The sequence below is a fragment of the Pleurodeles waltl genome, chromosome 2_2 (assembly GCF_031143425.1).
Source record: "Pleurodeles waltl isolate 20211129_DDA chromosome 2_2, aPleWal1.hap1.20221129, whole genome shotgun sequence".
Lineage (NCBI taxonomy): Eukaryota > Metazoa > Chordata > Amphibia > Caudata > Salamandridae > Pleurodeles > Pleurodeles waltl.
This window is the reverse complement of record NC_090439.1, coordinates 947512825-947528713: the sequence shown is the minus strand read 5'-3', so window position 1 is coordinate 947528713 and position 15889 is coordinate 947512825.

The window sequence follows — 15889 nt, the reverse complement described above, 5'->3', positions numbered from 1 at the left end:
ATTTGCAATTGGTTTAGGAATCGCAAATTGTGAGTCACAAAAGAAAATGTACAACAGTGTCAAGCACACTGTTTGCAATTCCCAATGTGGTCGCAAATGACCTACCTCATGAATATTAATGGTTAAAGAATTTGCGATTCCATTGGAAATGGCTACACTCACAGCAATGGTGGCCCATTGGGGACAGCAGACCACCATGTCAGTGAATGCTCTATAAGTAAAGCAGTTTTTATTTTTGAAATGCAGCCTGTTTTCCTCAGAGTAAAACAGGATGCATTTCAAAAAGAAAAATTAAACGTATCTGTTTCATTTTTTCAGTGGGACCACTGCCTGCTCTGAAAAAATACTTTTGCATTCATTCACAAACAGGAAGGGGTCCAATGGGGACCCTTTCCCATTGGCGAATGGGTTACCACCAATTTGAATTTGGTGGTAACTATGATTGTTTTGCGACTGTAACTGATAGAAGGGGTGATGTTACAGCTTTGTATGTTTCCCCTTCCTCTCCACCTTTTGTGTTTGAAAGTCACAAAACAATCATACAACCCCCTGCAACTTGCTATTTGGAAGGGATGCCGTTGGCACGCCCCTTCCAAATAGCAATTCACAAACTTATTTTGTACTGCGGTAAATAGATTACTGAAACAGGGTTTGTACCTACCTAAATGCTTTTTTCTTTGCGCAAACAGTTTGAATCTGTGAATTGGGTTGTTTTCGCACAGATAAAAGCTTTGTACATCTGGCCCTACATTCCTTCATTGTCTGGACATTATACAGAATGCCACTCTATGACATAGAACATGCCACTCCACTTTCCAACGCTCCACTCCAATCTACTCTACAACATGCCACTCCACTCTCTGCCATTCCACTCTACACCACTCCACAGCACACCAATTTACTCAATGTCACCACATTCTACGCCACAACAGTCTATGACATGACACTCTATTACACTGTATGACACTCTACTCTATGCCACTACATTCTTCACTAATCCACTCTACAGCACTCTAATTGACTCTATGCCTTGCAATTCTATGCCCCTTTAGTCCACTGTATAATACTCAAAGAAACGCCACTCTACTCTACTCTGTGACACACAACACCACTCTATGAAATACCACTCCACTCTGGACACACACGCACTCATGACGCTCCACTGCCTGATACGTCACTCCAATCTATGACATGCCACTCCACTCTGTGATAACTACTCCATGACCCTCCACTGTAATACACTCTACACCATGCTACTGTACATGCCACTCCACTCTTGACACTCCACTTGAACAAAGACAAAGAAGGAGGTTGTCTTGCTTGGTCTGTCCTCCTTGTAGACCAAGTAATGTCACAAAAAAGGCACAGCAGAAGGGACCCCCCCACAGAACAGACAAGGAATAAAAGGGGTTTTACTTTTAGAAATAATGGTACCTCACCAGGGTTACCCCTTAGTGGCATGGTTCATCATTGGGTTCCTCCTGTTCCGCTATGGAACAGGGCGTGCTACAACCTGTGAGATACGTGGGAGCACTGATGTAGTCACGTCAATGTGATTCAAATCAGGGACAGGAGTGGTGGGGTCTTGAATGAGTTAAAAATACCTGCCTCCTAGTGGTTCCAATAATTTAATGGATCTCCTGGAGACAGTATGATTAAAAAAAGGACTGTGGAAGTTTGGTATGTATTGTACCTTTCTTCCAGGTCTACATGTTTCGGAGCCTTACCCCTATGCTCCCCTTCAGGACTAAGGTTGACTCCCTGGTTCCACTCCTTATATACCTATCACAAGTGTAAGCACGAACAATGCATGCTATGCGATAAAGTGCATTTCATCTATCTAGTGTGGTGTTCTCAAATGATACCTATCATATGTCGTGTCCTCAAATGATACCTGTGGCGATAGAAAGGGATATAGTTATCATAACCCTATAGAATATTGGGCTGCTATACATAGTTTTTATTGTTTGTGGGTGTGGTGCCACATATTAGCAAACTTCAGCTCACTCATGAAAGGGCACAGATGACAACCAATGGTCAAGAAATGAGCACCGATGAATCTTCATAATGGACATTACAAGACAACCTACACTTAAAAACATGTACAGCACTCAAAATAGCACACTTGGTACATGCATGACCTCCTCAGTAATGTGCTGGCGATGGTATCGTAGATCTGCCGGGAGGGGTGTGTGCTTCTAATCACACTCTAAAGGTTTGTCAAAGTGTGAGAATGCACTCTTCTCTTGGTCAGCATCCATGACGTGATGTGGAGAAATCAAATTAGCACTTATTTCCTCAAAGCAACACTCCTACTCGTCACTTAATGCTCACATCCCCGGGGTCTGAATGTGATGGGCATGAGTGAGAACTGGGCCTTCTGTGCGTGCATCACAGCGCGCTGTGACGTAGCAATGCGTTGCGGCACTAGAGTGTTAACTTTCCAAGATGGCGGCCTGCTACGGCCATGAGGGAGGTACGCGAGGGTCCTATGAATTAGGTGTCCCTGAGAGTGCCTTAGGGGAGCCCGCTCTAATACGGGGGTTGCAAAAGGGGTGGGTGGAAGTGGCTACGTACTGTGAGGTACTCTATTCACTGATAGTGAAGGTTGTGATGCTGGAACACAGAAGTAATATCGAACAAGGTAAACTCCCAATGAAACTGGTCACACACTTCAAACAGCTGACACATGAAAGGTTTTATAGTATGTACAGCTTAGACATCAGAAAGACATGACCTGAGCGCTCTTTCATAATAATTAACCTTTTTTGGGCAAACAGACAGGGAGGCCATGTGGTAATATGAATGGAATGCGTTGTGCAGATAGCTTCCTTGTACGATGTCTCTCACAGTTACTTCTTCATTTATCAAGACCTTTGTCATAGAGGGCTTGCATTAAACGTCCAGCACCTCCCAGTAACACAAGTAACAAGAAAACCGGCCTTCTGCAAATATTTGAGATTGTGTACTGTTTCCGTTTTAGGATCCTGGTATGATAAATGTGCCCTAGCAGTTATTGGTGTAAATGCCTTGCTTTACTATGGCCTTTATCCCCTAGGGTGCCCAGGATGAGCTGGTCTCGCCCTCGGCAACCGTTGCCTGTCGCCGAAGACGAGACCAGCTCGTTCTGCTATGGTCCCTCGGTGGAGCGCAAGCGCTCCTCCCCAAGGGCCAAGCACCCCCCTCGCCTGGGCAGGAATGGAAGGGAAATGGATTCCCCTTCAACCCCCCCGTGGCATCTGATGACGTCAGTGCGCAATCGCATGCTGACCTCATCAGAGGCCTATCTCTCCGCATTGGAAGCTTCCAGCGCGGATCGGAGGAGAAATGCTTTAGTATTTCTCCTTCGATCACATGGAGGAGGCAAGAGAGGCATCAAAGGAAAGGAAAGGCCTTTCCTTTCCTTCGATGTCTTTCTCAGCATTTCTGCTGCCCAATTGCGATGCGAGTGGGCAGCAGAAATGCCACTACACACAAGGGATTTTTTTTTTATATTTGCACATAAGGGGAGCGCCCCATTGGGCAAGGGACGCTCCCCAGGGTGGCAAAATATTTTTAGGCCTTTTTCTGCCCCCCGTGGGCAGATCAGCCTATTATAATTGGGCAGATCTGCCCGTGGGGGGGGGCAGAAACCCCTAGACACCAGGGATATTTTTTTGTGTGTGTGTTTTTATTTTTATGTGTGGGGAGCAACCCCTAAGGCAAGGGTTGCTCCCCTTGGGGGAAGAAACCACTGCACACCAGGAATTTTTCTTTGTCAGTTTCATGTGAGGGGAAGGACCAATTAGGCAAGGGTCGCACCCCTGGGGGGGCAAATTTGTTGTAGGCCATTTCTGCACCCCTTGGGGACAGCTTGTCCTATTGTAATTAGGCTGATCTGCCCTGGATGGGTAGAAAACCCTAGACACCAGGGATTTAATTGTTTTGTTTATTTTATTTTTTTATATATGGGGAGTGACCTGTTAGGCAAGGGTCGCTCCCCTGGGGGGCAAATTGTTTTTATGCCATTTCTGCCCGCATTGGGGGCAGATTGGCATATTTTTATTGGGCCAATCTGCCCCCAAGGGGCAGAAACAACTAGACACCAGGGATTTTAAATTGTTTGCATCAATTTCACGCAAGGGGAGCAACCCCTTAGGCAAGCATCATTCCCCTAGGGTGGGAATTTATTTTAAGCCATTTCTGCCTGCATTGGGGGCAGATCGGCCAATTTTTATTAGGCCAATCTGCCCCCAGCCCACTTAGACACCAGGGATTGGTCTGTGTGTATATGTGTGTTTTGTTTGGGGGGGCAGCCCCTTGGGCAAGGGCAGATCCCCAGGGGAGCACATTACTGTTAGCCATATCTGCCCCCCTTGGGGGCAGATCGGCCTATTTTTGGAAGACCCATCTACACCCAAGTGGGGGCAGAAAACCCACCAGAGACCAGGTAACATTTGTTTTTAAAATAAGAGGGTGGCGGTATGGCCATACACCCACCCCAAATAAATGGGGCCAAACCTGTTCTGCCCACCAGTGGGCACATGGGGCATTTACCCCTGATCCACACCTCAGGGGAGGGGGTAGAAAGTCTACTAGATGTGAGGGAATTTAAAAAAAGAAAAAGTTGTGGGGAGGAGGCTACCAACCAATATGGGCCTGGTTTTGCCCCCACCCCAACTGAAGGGGTAACAGTCTTTCAGCTCTCCCAGCACTCTAAAACATCTTATCCCACAGCAAGTAAGTGGACATTTGATTATTTGGGGTTTTGGTTTTACATTTGGGCCATGAGAGCTTAGCTAACTCTCAAAATTGTCCTACTTGGAACGGTGAGGGCTGCACTTTTTGGACTTTGGGACGCTGTTATGTAGAAAATTCCACAAGACCTAGACATCTGAAAACTAAACGTCTGGGTGATTCCAAGGTGGTGTGCTTCAAATGCATCTGCACCATTTTCTTACCCACAGTGCCCTGCAAACCTCCAACTTTGCTGGAAATCACACATTTGTCTGACATTTTTGTGATGGAACCTTCCGGAATCTGTAGGAATCCACAAAATTCCTACCACCCAGAATTGTCTCATCTATACCGATAAAAACTCTGCCCCACTTGTCAGCCTAACAATGCTCTTTTTCAAACTGTCCTTTAGGACCCGCTTTGGTTCCCCCTCAATTGAGACATGTTTTTGGCTCTTACCTGTCACAGGCACCTGGACCACCTACACAAGTGAGGTATTATTTTTACTGGGAGACTTGGGGTAATGCTGGAAGGAAATTTGTGGCTCCTCTCAGATTCCAGAACTTTCTGTCATCAAAATGTGACGAAAAAGTATTTTTTTGGCTAAATTTTGAGGTTTGCAAAGGATTATGGGTAACAGAACCTGGTGAGACCCCCACAAGTCATGCCACCCTGGGTTCCCCTAGGTGTCGAGTTTTCAAAAATGTACATGTTTGATAGGTTTCCCTAGGTGCCGGCTGAGCTAGAGGCGAAAATCCACAGCTTGGCATTTTTACAAAAAACATGTCTCTTTTCTTTGGGAAAATGTGATGTGTCCATGTTGAGTTTTGGGGCATTTCCTGTCATGGCCGCTAGGGCTACCCACACTAGTGAGGTACCCTTTTTATCAGAGACTAGGAGGAACATTGGGTGGAAGGAAATTTGTGGCTCCTCTCAGATTCCAAAACTTTCTGTCACCGAAATGTGGCAAAGAAGGATTTTTTTGGGCCAAAGTTTGAGGATTGCAAAGGATTCTGGGTAACAGAACCTGGTGATAGCCCCACAAGGTACACCATCTTGGATTTCCCTAGGTGTCTAGTTTTAATAAATCTACAGGTTTGGTAGGTTTCCCTAATTGCTGGCTGAGCTAGAGGACAAAATCCACAGCTAGTAACTGTGCAAAAAACAGGTATGTTTTCTTTGGGAAAATGTGATGTGTCCATATTGTGTTTTGGGGCATTTCCTGTTGCGGGAGCTAGACCTACCCACACAAGTGAGGTACCAGTTTTATTGGGAGACTAGAAGAATGTTGGGTAGAAGGAAATTTATGGCTCCTCTCATGTTCCGGAACTTTCTGTCACCGCAATGAATAAAAATATTTTTTTTTGCCAAATTTTGAAGTTTGCAAAGGATTATGGGTAACAGAACCTAGTGAGAACCACACAAGTCATCCCATCCTGGATTCCGCTAGGTGTCTAGTGTTAAAAAATGTTTGGGTTTGGTAGGTTTCCCTAGTTGCCGGCTGAGCTAGAGGCCAATACCCACAGCTATGCACTTTCCAAAAAACAGGTCTGTTTTCTTTGGAAAAGGGTGATGTGTCCACGTTTTGTTTTGTGGCATTATCTTTCACGGATGCTATGCCTACCCACACAAGTGAGGTACCATTTGTATTGGGAGACATGGGGGAATGCTGGGTCGAAGGAAATCTGTGGCTCTTCTCAGATTCCAGAACTTTCTGTCACTGAAATGTGAGGAAAAAGTGTTTTTTGGCCAAATTGTGAGGTTTCCAACGGATTCTGGGTAACAGAACCTTGTGAGAGCCACACAAGTCATCCCATCCTGGATTCCCCTTGGTATCTAGTGTTAAAAAAGTTTTGAGTTTGGTAGGTTTCCCTAGTTGCCGGCTGAGCTAGAGGCCAAAATCCACAGCTTGGCACTTTTAAAAAAACGGCTATGTTTTCTTTGGGAAAATATGATGTGTCCATGTTGTGTTTTGGGGCATTTCCTGCCGCGAGCACTAGGCCTACCCACTCAACTGAGGTACCATTTTTACCGGAAGACCAGGGAAACGTTAGGTGGAAGGAAATTTGTGTCTCCTCTCAGATTCCAGAACTTTCTGTCACCAAAATGTGAGGAAATAGTGTTTTTTTGGCCAGATTTCGAGATTTGCAAAGATTTCTGGGTAACAAAACCTGGTGAGAGCCCCACAAGTTACCCCATTTTGGATTCCCCTAGGTGTCTAGTTTTTCAAAAATGTAGTGGTTTGGTAGGTTTCCCTAGGTGCCAGCTGAGATAGAGGCCAAAATCCACAGCTAGGCACTTTGCAAAAAACAGGTCTGTTTTCATTGGGAAAATGTGATGTGTCCATGTTGTGTTTTGGGGCATTTCTTGTTGAGGGCACTAGGCCTACCCAGCACAAGTGAGGTATTATTTTTATCAGGGACATGTGGAAGCACTGGGTGGATGGAAATTTGTGCCTCTTCTCATATTACAGAACTTTTTGTCACCAAAATGTGAGGAAAAAGTGTTTTTTTCGCCACATTTTGAGGTTTGCAAAGGATTCTGGGTAACATAAACTGTTGAGAGCCCCACATGCCACCACATCTTGGATTCCCCTAGATGTTTAGTTTTTAAAAATGTGCAGGCTTGCTAGGTTGCCCAGGTGCCGGCTGAGGTAGAGGTCAAAATCCATAGCTTGGCACCACAAGTGAGGTACCATTTTTATTGGGAGACTTGGGGGAATGCTGGGTGAAGGAAATTTGCGGCTCCTCTCAGATTCCAGAACTTTCTATCACCGGAATATGAGGAAAACTGTTTTTTGTTGCCAACTTTTGAGGTTTGCAAAGGATTCTGTGTAACAGAACCTGGTGAGAGCCCCAAACGCCATCCCATTCTTGATTCCCCTGGGTGTCTAGTTTTAAAAATGCAGAGGTTGGGTAGGTTTCCTTAGGTGCCAGCTGAGGTAGAGGTCAAAATCCATAGCTTGGCACTTTGCAAAATACAAGTCTGGTTTTTTTGGGAAAATGTGATGTGCCATGTTGTGTTTTGAGGACATTTCATGTCGCAAGCACTAGACCTATCCACGCAAATGAAGTGCCAGTTTTATCAGGAGACTTGGGGGAACGTTGGGAGGAATGACATTTGTGGCTCCTCTAAGATTACAGAACTTTTTGTCACCCAAATGTGAGGAAAAAGTGTTTTTTGGGCCAAAGTTTGAGGTTTACAAAGGATTCTGGGTAACAGAACCGGGTGAGAGCCCTACAAGTTACCCCATCTTGGATTTCCCTAGGTGTCTAGTTTTCCAAAATGCACATGTTTGGTTTTCCCTAGGTGCCGGCTGAGCTAGAGGATGAAATCCGCAGCTTGACACTTTGCAAAAAACAGCTCTGCTTTCTTTGGGAAAATGAGATGTGTCCATGTTGTGTTTTGGGACATTTCATGTTGCAAGCACTAGGCCTACCCACACAAGTGAAGTACCATTTTTTTCGGGAGACTTGGGGTAACGTTGGGTGGCCGGAAATTTGTGGCTCCTCTCAGATACCAGAACTTTCTATCACCGCAATATGAGGAAAACCTTTTTTTTGCCAACTTTTGAGGTCTGCAAAGGATTCTGTGTAACAGAACCTGGTGAGAGCCCCACAAGTCATCCCATTCTTCATTCCCCTGCGTGTCTAGTTTAAAAAAATGCACAGGTTAGGTAACTTTCCTTAGGAGACAGCTGAGGTAGAGGTCAAAATCCATAGCTTGGCACTTTGCAAAATACAGGTCTGTTTTCTTTGGGAAAATGTGATGTGCCATGTTGTGTTCTGGGGGCATTTCATGTCGCAAGCACTAGGGCTACCCACACAAGTGAGGTATGAGTTTTTATCAGGAGACTTGGGGGAACGCTGGGTATAAGGAAATTTGCGGCTCCTCTCAGATTCCAGAACTTTCTGTCACAGAAATATGAGGAAAAGGTGTTTTTTGACCAAATGTAGAGGTTTGCAAAAGTTTGGGGTAATAGAACCTGGTGAGAGCCCCACAAGTCACCCCATCCTGGATTCCACTAGGTCTCTAGTTTTCAAAAATGTTCAGGTTTGGTAGGCTTCCCTAGGTGCCGGCTGAGCTAGAGGCCAAAATGCATAGCTAGGAACTGTGCAAAAAACAGGTCTGTTTTCTTTGGGAAAATGTGATGTGTCCAGGTTGTGTTTTGGGCCATTTCCTATTACAGGCGCTAGGCCTACCCACACAAGTGAGGTACCATTTTTATCAGGAGACTTGGGGGGGTGCTGGGTAGAAGGAAATGGGTGGCTCCTCTCATATTTTGGAACTTTCTGTCACCAAATGTGAAGAAAAGTAGTTTTTTGGGCCACATTTTGAGGTTTGCAATGGATTATGGGTAACAGAACCTGGTGAGAGTCCCACAAGTCATCCCATTCTGAATTCCCCTAGGTGTCTAGCTTTTAAAAATTCACAGGTTTGGTAGGTTTCCCTATATGGCTGCTCAGCCCACGACCAAAAATGTAGGACCGCCCGCAAAAACAGGTAGTTAGTATATTTGATAATTTGGATGTGTCCACATAGTGTTTTGGGGCATTTCCTTTCGTGGTCACTAGGTTTACCCACACAAGTGAGGAACCATTTTTATCGAGAGACTTTGGGGAACGTTGAATGGAAGGAAATTTGTGGCTCCTCTCAGATTACAGAACTTTCTGTCACCGAAATGTGAGGAAAAAGTGTTTTTTTGAGATTTACAAAGGATTCTGGGTAACAGAGCCGGGTGAGAGCCCCACAAGTAACCCCATCTTGGATTCCCCTAGGTGTTTTAAAAAATGCACACGTTTTTAAGGTTTTCCTAGATGCCGGCTAAGCTAGAGGCCAAAATCCACAGCTAGGCAGGTCAGTTTTCTTTGGGAAAATGTGGTGTGTTCATGACGCGTTTCCTAACGTGGGCATTAGGCCTATCCACGTGTGTGAGGTACCATTTTAATTGGAAGACTTGGGGGAACACAGGATAGCAGAACAAGTGTTATTGCCCCTTGTGTTTCTCTACATTTTTTCCTTCCAAATGTTAGACAGTGTTAAAAAAAGACGTCAATTTGAGAAATGCCCTGTAACTCACATGCTAGTATGGGGACACCAGAATTCAGAGATGTGCAAATAACCACTGCTTCTCAACACATTATCTTGTGCCCATTTTGGAAAGACAAAGTTTTTCCTGATAGCTTTTTTTCACTCTTTATAGTTGCTGTATACCAGGTATAAAATGAAAAACCATTGCAAGGTGCAGCTCCTTTATTGGCTCTGGATACCTAGGGTTCTTGATTAAGCTACACGCCATATATATCCCCACAACCAGAAGAGTCCAGCAGATGTAACGGTATATTGTTTTAAAAAATCTACATCACAGGAAAAAGTTACAGAGTAAAACGTGAAAAAAATGGCTGTTTTTTTCACCTCAATTTCAACATTTCTTTTATTTCAGCTGTTATTTTCTGCAGGAAAACCTTGTAGGATCTACACAATGACCTCTTGCTGAATCCAGAATTTTGTCTACTTTTCATAAATGTTTAGCTTTCCAGGATCCAGCATTGGTTTCACACCCATTTCTGTCACTAACTGGAAGGAGGCTGAAAGTACAATAAATTGTAAAAATTGAGTATGTCCCAGTAAAATTCCAAAATTGTGTTGAAAAATTTGGTTTTATGATTCAAGTCTGTCTGTTTCTAAAAGCTGGAACGATGGTAATTTTAGCACCACAAACCCTTTGTTGATGCCGTTTTCAGGGACAAAACAAACAAGCCTTCTTCTGCAGCCCTTTTTCCCAATTTTTTATATTTTTTTAAACAAACTTTTTGCTGTATTTTGGCTTATTTCTTGGTCTCCTTCAGGGGAACCCACACGCTCTGTCTACCTCTTGAATCCCTAGGATGTTGGAAAAGAAGGACGTAAATTTGGCTTGGGTAGCTCATGTGGGCAAAAAGTTATGAAGGTCTCAGGGCTAACTGCCCCCCAAATAGCCTAAAAACAGGCATGGCACCTGAGGGGGGGAAAGGCCTGGCAGCGAAGGGGTTAACAAAGCGACATATCATCGGTGTAGTTCCTCATACTCCTACAGGGGCGACCTGTTGACTGGAATTGATAACGTGTCCAGCCCTTATAAATTACCTGTACCTGGACACGTTGGAGGTGGGTGGACCTTTTGGCCGAGTTCGGCTCTCCTCATCCTAGAATAGTCGGCTCACTTAGATCAATAATCAATAACTTTTGTAATCGGTACTCAATACTCAATTAATAAATCGAAATAACACATCGGAAATCAATAACAGTTGGTATTTCGACGCACCATGACCTTTCAGTCATGAATAACCACACCAGTTTATTAAAAGTTAGTGAATTTATTTCCCTATATTAACAAAGCTAGCACAATGTATATAAGTCTCAAAACCAAATGATATATGTATACGAACGTTACTAGCTGTCCATAACGGCGGAAGAAATGCAATCTACGCAAAATCTGAATTATAATACATTCAGTTATAGCAATGCAAATTACTAATATGAGTAACTGTATTTGACTAATTTCATACATTGGTCAGCATAACAAGATTTCAAATTGGCATGGTGCATCGAATGAATACCTCGACTAACCTCTAATTAGTATTGGCATGTGGGGCTTCATGCAAAACGAATTTAGTCAACACAAATTTGGAAAACTTCTAGCTTGGGCCCTATAAAATAGCAGTTGGTACCTAAAAGGAAAAACACAATGCATAATACAATTATCCTTTCATATTTACCAAATACAATCAGCATTCAAGAAAGTCTTCGTCCCTCAGGTACCGGTTCAATGAGCATGGGGCAGATTTCAAAGGGGCAAAGTTAAGGGCAAGTTTCCTTGCAGCGGCAAGGAGAATGGGGCAAAGTTACTGCATGGGCAAGACGGGGCAAATTAAAGTTAAAGTCTCTAGGGTGAGAATTCGTAAAGTCTCTTTCTCTGGAATAGAGAAAAGGGCATCGGGATGTCATCCAAAATGGAGTCTGGCGTTTGGCTTCAAATTGGCATCAAGGAAAAATGGCTGACTTCTCTTTGTCCAGTGGGTTTAAGTAAGAAACATTCCAAATTCTGCAGGGTCTTCCATTGGAGGGATCATAGGGTGGCTTCAAATTGACCAATGAAAAATGTCTTTCTACTAGTACTCATTTATGCATACATTGTCCTTGGAGCCTTGGAACACAAGTTGCAACACAGTTTGCCAATTATTTTGGTATCTGTACCCTTATTGTCCGCACCTGCAGAGACTGACCTTGCTTCAAAGGGGATGAAACCGGCCTAGCACGAAACCTTGGAGATAAGTGTATTAGTCATCTCTACTGGAAAAATACAACTTTAAGCAAGAATATATGTTTCATTAGTTCAAGGAAAAGCCACGCAGTTAGAATTTGAGACCAGGCAACTAGGCCAAAGCCTCTACTAAATTTAAGCCAAGCATTAAACAGTTTCAATAAGAAATCATGGCACATATTTGCAATTATGACGGATTACTACATTTTTCAATTCTTCATGATTAATAAAGCTCGTTTATAATGATGGCGAACTACCCCGAGGGCACAATTTCCCTTGTACATTATTTTCTTTACTAATATCATACTACATTATACGATTTTGGTTACATGATATATGAATATATTTTGGACCTTCTTTTTCTGCGTCATCAGAATCAAGTGAAGTGTTTAATAAAAACATGATTCAGTGCTCTATTTGAACACATAGGAATTTTAACTATATTTTGTTCCCTCTCTCGAAGCATAGAACCTCCAAACGTGTCTAAAACTCCACCGTTCATTAGTTTTGGGTCAGCAAATAAACGTTTTTTCTCATTATAAAGAGTCAAATACGAGGATTGTTGTGAGTTTCTGATTTTGTATGTGCTGTTTGATTCTTTTTTGTTTTCTTTATAGGCGGCAGATGAGAAGAACACTGGCTGATGACTGGAGCTTGACAAGCAGGATACAAAGGAGGTTAAGAATCATGGCACCTTCACCTGGAGGAACGTTTTCTGGTTTCTAGTTTTTTTGAGTTTTTGAATACAGAATGGCCCGATGAATCTGCCAAATTCTTCATGGTAGTGAACTATGACAAACTTTGTAAGTAGGTGAACACTTACCCATGAAAGACAAATCACCAAAATGCCGGGGGTAACAGAAGGGACTTCACATGCCATTTGATCTGACTTTCACTCATACGCACATGCTTACAAATACACACACATTCATACTTATGCAAGTCTGTCGCACAAAAACACTCACCTGCAAGCATGCACACAACATAAATTTACAAACATCTTCTACTTTACTTTGGTTTGCAGGGAGGGCCATATTCCAGCTAATCATACTACATTCTATAGCACACTAATAGTGAATATTATTAATGTGGTGTAGTAAAAATGTGACAGAAAACAAAGAAAGTCGGCCCCCAACGCATCGCAAAGGCAGTCAAGGGTTGCAAGGGGCAAGGCAGGGGTTGCAGCTATGACCCCTAAATGACGTCTATAGATTTACAGATATGTCCGTTATTTTTATATTTGCAGAAAAACTAACATCAAAATAAGGCATAGGGTAGCATTACTGATATTTTTACATTTTATATTTGGAGTTTTCTACAAACAATATCTCAGATTCCAATCAAGAAGCCTTGTGATAACCTCAATAGTGAAAAGGGGTAGTTAGATGCACTTGTATATGGCCTCACATAAACAATATCAGCATGGGAGAGAAATTGGATAAAGAACCATGTGGCACCATCTAACAACGCACAAACACATCGACAAGGCACACCTATGATGAGATGCCTGGGACAAAAGCTAATGTCCCACTAGTGTCTTTTGTATGCTCTGTGTGCTACCACTCATCCTAGGTGTTTGAAATTGGGTTAACTCCATCAAGGATGCAACGCGCAGCTGTGGAGTCCTGCATCAGTGTTGCAACATGCAGCAACGGTTCAGATGCAAAGTTGCGAGGTGATGTGCCATGCTGCATCGGTTCTGCTTGCACCAATGCTGGGCTGGCAGAGCACCCTCAGGCCAACTTCGAAAGGTCCAGAGCTGTGGTGGCATCATTTGGGTCAGGGCTCACAGCAGACAGAGTCCTGGTGTTGGGTTCAAGGTGGTTGGAGCCTTTTCTGTCCCTCAGGCTCTGATCATCCAACCTGCCCTTGGAGTCAATCCAGTGGTCCTTGGTTGAAGATGGAGGTTCAGTCTTTCTTACTCAGGCAGCTGGACAGCAGGGCAGCAGAGTAGAAGGGCTGCAGGATAGCAGTACTTCTTGCAGAAGATTATCACAGCAGTCCTCCTGAGTCTTCCACAGGTCGAGATGTGCATGTAAGAGTTGGATCTCAGAGACCAATAGCCCACTTTGAAGTAAAATAAATATCAGGAGTCTTCCCCTTAACAGAGGTGTCTGGATATTTCTTCCTACCTGCTCTGCCCCAGCTCCTCTGGGGCACAAAAGACTAGTGTGAAACCCTTTGTTAACAGGCGGAGTCAGAGCCACAGGCTATAGGCACCAACTGGTTAGGACAAGAAAATACCAACTTTCTATAAATTACATTTTCAGAATTAAGTCTGAAAATCCAACTTTACAATTGCATGGGATATTAAATCACACTTCTTTGACATCAAAAATGACTTTCCTACATGTTCTCAATCACATGTTATCACGTATTACGTGTAGTAGGGTAAGCCAATGTTATCCAATAGCAGAGGTAGGCCTTTCAATAATAAAACATTCATTTAAGATTTTTTCACTACCAGCACAAGTACAACTTAAAAGTACAAGTCTAACTTTTTAAATACACTGCACACTGCCCTGTAGGCTGTTTAGAGCCTACCCTTGTGTGACCTATATGCATTAAAAAAGAAGGTTTGATCCTGGCAAAAGGTTTATTTTGCCAGGTAGAAATGGCAGTTTAAAACTGCTCCCACAGGCTGTAATGGCAGACCTGGGTCAGTTTTTTAAAAGGCTACTTAAGTGGTTGGTACAATTGGTGTTGCAGTCCCACTGGTACCAATTGAGGGTAAGCTAATTTTACCATGTTTAAAGAAGAGAGCATAAGCACTTTATCATGGGTTAGCAGTGTTAAAGTCTGCAGAGTCCTAAAGCCAATCCAAATGAATTCAGAAAAATGGGATTGGGGAAGGCAAAATGTTCAGGGGTGGTCCTGCAGGGATGTCCAAGTCCAACACTTGTCGCGCCGCACTGCGCGGCGCGAGCCGAGCGTTCGGCACAAGCCGCGCGTTCGGCTCGGGCCGCGCTTCGCGTCTTTAAGACGCGGCGCGCCCCGAGCCTTTCCTGCACCCTACGAGGCCCCAGGGCTTACTTGGGGCCTCGCGCTGCTCTCTCCCTCCGTCTTGTTGGGGTCTCCTGACCCCTCTTACCTGTTTGGGCTCCTTTTCTTCTTTTTCTGTCTTCTTCCTTTTTTGGGTCTGTTTCTTACTCTTTCCTTTATGTCTTTTCCCCTTCCCAGGTTACCCTTGTCTTCCCAGCATTCCTCCTTCCCTATTCTCTATGGTTTCTGCTCCAGTCTATTCTATCTACTTTTCCCTGTCCAAGATGGTGTCCTTTTTCTTCCTGTGGGTCACTTCCTGTTTTATGGTATTTAAGGGTGGTGTTTTCTTTTCCTCTTTGCGCTGCAACACTCTCTGTTTCAGTTAGTGTCCTCGCTCCTGATTTCCTAGCCTTTGGCTCTGGATTTCGCCATTTCTGTGTTATTACGTCAGTTCCTTTGATTCCTGTTCCTCTGTTCTTGTTCCAGGAATCCTCTGCGAATCTTCTTGGAGGTTTTTTCCTCTTCTTCTGAAGGTTTTTTTTTCCCTCTGGCGCTACTTTCTCACGGTCACGGTCTGTCCTTGGCGTTTCCTTTGCCTACAGCACCGTGGCTACCAGAAAGAGTCGCCCCTTTTTGGGCCAAAGTCGAACTCTCAAGATCCACGCCTCAAGATCTGCAAACTCCAGGCGCAAGCAGCACGTGAGTCGTGACAGATTGCAGCGCCCAACCATCCCGACGTCTTCTAACACCATGGAAGACACTGTGGTAGCTGCTGCGGATCCGGATCAAGCTCTGCTAACTACAATTCAGCAACAAGCTCAAGAATTACAGCAACTACACAGTGAGAATGCTGCGCTGCGACAGGCTTTGGCTTTCCGCAGTGGTGAT